This window comes from Cynocephalus volans, chromosome 2 (assembly GCF_027409185.1).
Source record: "Cynocephalus volans isolate mCynVol1 chromosome 2, mCynVol1.pri, whole genome shotgun sequence".
NCBI lineage: Eukaryota > Metazoa > Chordata > Mammalia > Dermoptera > Cynocephalidae > Cynocephalus > Cynocephalus volans.
The window spans coordinates 153,505,216-153,510,474 of NC_084461.1; the positions used below are offsets into that span (position 1 = coordinate 153,505,216).

The window sequence follows — 5,259 nt, forward strand, 5'->3', positions numbered from 1 at the left end:
CTACATATTGTATGATTCCACTTATATGAAATGTCCAGAAAAGACAAACTTAGAGAGACAGTAAATAGATTAGTGGTTGCCTGGGGCTAGGGTAAGAATGTGATTATCTGTAAATGGGCATTGGAGAGGGATTTTACTGGGGGACCATGAGAATGTCCTAAAATTAGTTTATGGTAATGGGTGTACTACTTGGTAGAGTTACAAAAAATCATTGAATTGTGTACTTGAATAGGGTGAATTTTACAATATTTAAAATGTACCTCAATAAATATATATTTTTTTAAATGATGCAGTTCAAGGTTCAGTTTTTTTATGGTAATGCAGTACTTTATTTATTGCATATTAATAAGTAATATTTGAGAATATTTACAATACTAATATTAATCTGAGAGAAATTCAACTTACCTTTTTTTAATGCCTCAATACCAGGTATTAAAAAGGATAAGCAAAATAACTATGGTCAAAATTATTATGTCAAAAACTTATAAATAAGTGCTTGGTATTAGCATGTCTACATATAATTCAGTTTTTGGTGTAAAGTTTTTTGGCTGCAAGAAAGAATATTTAGTTTACTTTACTAATAGACATATCTCTTAACGCTGGCGTGGCCTCTTCCTGGTATTTCTTCTGCTGTTGATTTTTAGCATAGTTATCTGTGATTGAATGGAATTGAGGGGAGAGGGACTCATCAGGTTAATTCCCAAAAGAGTACGTAATCGATTACCATAGTAATAAGGAAGTAGACAGGTAATGCAACTGCCCAGTGATTTTGAGACCAGTATGTTAAACCTAGGAGTTTAGCCAGGATTCAGCAATAAAAGCCCACACAAGGTTAAAGCATGATGCCAAATTGGAAGCTTAAGAGAAAAACGAAACTATAAATCACTCTTTTGGTGATGATGATGGTGAATTTTTCACCATTTTCCCTGTGGCTTTGGACAATCTCTTTGCTGAGTTCTCTTCCGCAAACTCAACCTGAGAGCCACAGGGAGGCAAGAGTTCAAGGTGCAGTTTGAGATTCAGTTTACACCTGACCAGTTGTGATAGGCTGGGGTAGTTGCCACCTTTTTTACCATAGAGCACTCACAGCGCATTATAGTAGCCTAGCACATCCCACCATGTGGGATCAGTATTGTTTTACATGTTAGGGTCTCCACTTTAGTACAAACTTCTTGAGGACAAACAGTCTTTTTTTTTTTTTTGCAGTGTTAAGGATTATCATTTATTTGGATAGCTATTCAAGGGAGCGTGATGGCAGCCAAAGGGGCTTAAAGACCTCAGGCTCCTTGATCATTTAAAATCACAAGAATCTGTAGAATGAAATCAAGAAAAATCATGATTGGGGGTCCCAGGAGTCATGTGGGAATATGATTAGTCAACAGTGAGGTCAGCATAATTATTTCTGGCATCCTGACTTAGATCCTCCTTGGCTCCTTTGAGCCTAAAGGTATACAGACTTCCAAAGCAGGTTTGTAGTTGTCTGTCATTCACAGTAAATTTCCATTTCTAGGTCACTCCAAGTCTAAGCAGGATGTGCTTGCTCATCAAGGCATGCTTTGAAGAACAGTTTCTGAGGCTGGGAAGTCCAAAGTCCAAGGAACACATTTGGTGGTGGCGACAGTGATCCAGGGGTCTCACATTGCAAGTTGGTGGAAGCAGAGAGAGAGAGAGAGAGAGAGAGCAGAGAGAGACCAAATAGTCTTTATTTTCAGAATCCTAGAACAAAGTCCAGGTCAGACGGGACTTGATAAATGTTTGCTAAGTTAATGAGTAAGTGTGATTGGAAAGCCACAGCCAAGCAGAAAAAGAATGCCACTTCTGAATTTTAATTCATCAGTGAGGTCTTTGATCAAGACTGACGTTAGTGTGAGAATAATAAAAGAAAGAAATAGCATGGCAAAAGTACAATATATTTAATTTGGAGAGAATGTGATTTTATCCTGTACATAAAAGAATCCTGGGCAAAAGGAGGAAAGCCCTACTCACATGGGAATGAAGTGAGCAAACCATTTACTCTCTCTCTAAAAGATTTGGCAGGGAATAGAAAGAAGAAGAGAAGACAGAGAGGAATGAAAACCTTGGTTAGAGGATCTGATGTATGTGGATGATAAAAATATGTTATAGGAAAGAAAGAGAGAGAGGAAGAAGGAAAGGAGGGATGCAGTGACCAGTGTGGCGAGAGCAGAGGAGTGAGGGGGAGAGTAGGGAGGAGGCAGAGGTAGTGGGACCAGATCCCACTGGGCTTCAAGGGACACTGGAAGGATTGGGGCTTCACCTCTGAGCGAAACAGGAGCCACAGAGGCCAGAGGCAGAGCAGGGACAGGGTGGACATGTGCATTACGAGCATAACAGGACTCATCATTTGGGAGCATGAGGAGGAGATGAGTTCACAGTGCAAAGTCCTCAGCACAGTGACACATAGCAAGCACCAATCCTGCTAGTAGTGTCATGATCACTCTTGCATCCCCCAGCACCCGTGGGCCCAGAGAGATGAAGCACTTGCTCAAGATCACAGCGGTTTGTCTAGTGGCTCGTGGGAGCCAGGCTAAGCAAGCCCCGGCCCTTCGCGGGAAGTCCAGGAGCAGGTGGTCTGCTCCTGGTGGACAGGAGTGCTGGTAGTAAAGGGTAGACGAGTACAGGGAGACTGTGCCACCTGCCACCTCCACTTCTTTGGCCTCTGAATCTGTTTCTCACCTGGGGGCTGGGGAAGTAGCAGTGACACCTCCTACAGAAGTCACTAAGGCAGCAGAATAAGGCAGACCCGTGCCTAGAGTGGCCTCTCACAAACGGTGCCACCCTCAGGTTCCTTTATTTGGCAGGTATTTATTGACACTCACGACAGGCCACACTAGCCGAGATGCTAGGGACGCAAGGTGAACAAGACACACTTCTCCAGGCTACACAGACGCAGACACACACACAAACACACACAGACACAGAGGCACACACGGTATGTTAGTAAGACACCCAGTTGTCAAAACGCCAAATTCCAGAATGAGGTAAGTGTTTGTAAAAATTCTTTCTGTGGAGACGAACAGAAGAGGTAACACCAGGGCTGACTTACTGAAGGATAAACTGGGTAGGCTCTTCACGGGCAGCCATCACTGGGTCCCTCTGCATGTAGCATCTTCCAGTCCCTTACCAACAGCTTTCCTAGACTAACAGAGGGGAAATCTCAAACCTACCCATGTCCTGGCACAGTAAGGAGAGAGAGAGAGAGAGACTATGACATTATGATTAAAATAAAGAGATATTTCCCTGGATTTTCCCCCTCTGTTTTCCCAGACAGAAAGTAGCATTGTGAGATTTAAACACAGAGGCCCCTGACAACATTAGCTTCCGTCTCACATACCACATGGAGGGGCCTGGCTCCTGATCCCAGCTGTTCAGAGAAGCCCAGAGCAGCAGTCATAGCCCAAGCTACACACCTGAGATCTGCCTCAAGTCCTGCCACCTGCATCCCTCCCCCAGAGCCTTCGATGTTACTCGTCTAGGAGAGGCCTGGGCAAGGGAACTTCGAAAATCTTCCCAAGGGTCCTGAGGTACAGTCAGGGCTAAAAACTACTGAGCTAAAGGATTATCTTTAATGCCTGGCATATGTTATTAAGGGAAAAAGCAAGGTGAGGGGTCTGCACAGTGCTCGGCATGTAGCAGGTGCTCAACATGTATGTTCACTGAAGTATGTGGCAGGGCTTCCCTGCTTTTGTGAGACAGCATGTACATATGTTTGTGGACCTGTAACCACAGAGCACAGAGCCGGCAAGGACCCAGCCAAATACACCCGGGGCCTTCTGGAGGGCGGTGGGGTGGCAGGGCAGAGAGGCACCCACACATCCATGTGCACACTTCTGTAGTGCTGACATCTCTCACTCCAAGCAAGCATCATTTTAAAAATTAATAAAAATAAAAATGACTTGGCAGCTGCTCAAGAACCCACAGGTTGAGCTTCTTTCACTTCCTTTTTCCTAATCTATTCAAAGGACAGGACACACCCATAAATAGCAAATAGCCATGGAAAGGAAAGGCTGAAGTGGTGAACTGAAATGAGTGGTGAGTCGGTAAGCTGAAGCCCTCTAAAACCCCTTCAAAAGTCCCTAGGCCCCTTCCGGGCCTGGCAGCCTGGGCCCCGCCATGGGTTGGGGTACCAGAGAAGCTGGGAGTTACTGGAGCGGGTCCTGAGGGCTGGTGGAGGAGTTGTGGTGAGTGGGGGGTTCTGGGTTCCTGAGCCAGCCAGCCTTGGAGCTCCACTGGGTCACAGTCATGGGGACAAGTCATCCTGGTGACCTCACTCTGACATAGCCACCAGTCCCCGTCTTTGGGTGTTTCAGAGAAAACTCCAGGCAGGGGATATGGAGAACTCACCAAGTCCTGCATTATCTAGTGTAAAGGCCACATGGTGCTCAGTGAGGGCCATATCAGGATACACATACTGCCCATGAGGACACTGAGGCCAGGCTCAGGGACCCTGGGTGCAGGCCCTGAATTTCAGGACACCATATTGTCCTGTGCCTCAGCGTCCCACCTACATTGTCCCTGGGACCCTGCCTGAGGATTTCCCTACTAGACACAGAGCAAGGGCCCAGGTAATGTCTAGAGTCTGAATAAGACCTGCAGGAAATCTAAAGCATGAGAAAGCACTGAGAAATCCCCACTCCAGCCCTAAGACTGCCTGGAGCAGGGTCCCAGCAATGTTTCCCCACACAGAAGTGTAGGATCTGGCATTACTGGGGCACTCACTCGAGGCCAAGTACTTAGAGAAATTAAGATCTCACCTATCCCCAGGGTGGCAGTACTATTATTTCTCATTTTTACAGACAAGAACACCAGGGCTCAGAGCCATTTGGTCACATTGCCAGGGTCCCTGCAAAAGGGGCAGACCTAAGTCCCCTGATCCCAAAATGCAGGCTCCACAGGAATCTCTGAATGGTAGAGGGGGCCAGGAGCTTTTTGCCTAGCCTGGTCACCTCACCCCAGGCCTCAGCCTTGGGCATCTACCCTGCAAGGCCAGGAGAAGCAGGACTGGAGAAGGATCTGGAAGGATGAGGACCACAGCAGGGCCTCACAGACTTCATGTGTGGACTCAGCCAAGATGGACTGGAGACTGGGGCCCCCTCAAAGGCCAGCCTCTGGGCCAGGAGCCAGGCTGACCTCTGGCCCTATGGCCAGGTCAAGTATGTCCCTTTCCGCCTCCCTCTTTCTTAGAAGTGCTGTCAGGCCAGTACTTCCTGAGGTTTCTGCTGCTGTGCCAACAACCTGCTT

At 46.6% G+C, this 5,259-nt stretch overlaps 1 pseudogene; it reads right to left on the reverse strand.

Moving 5' to 3' along the window:
• Positions 1-522: 522 nt before the first annotated feature.
• LOC134371050 (phosphatidylinositol N-acetylglucosaminyltransferase subunit P-like) lies at positions 523-921 on the reverse strand (annotated as a pseudogene).
• Positions 922-5,259: the final 4,338 nt, after the last annotated feature.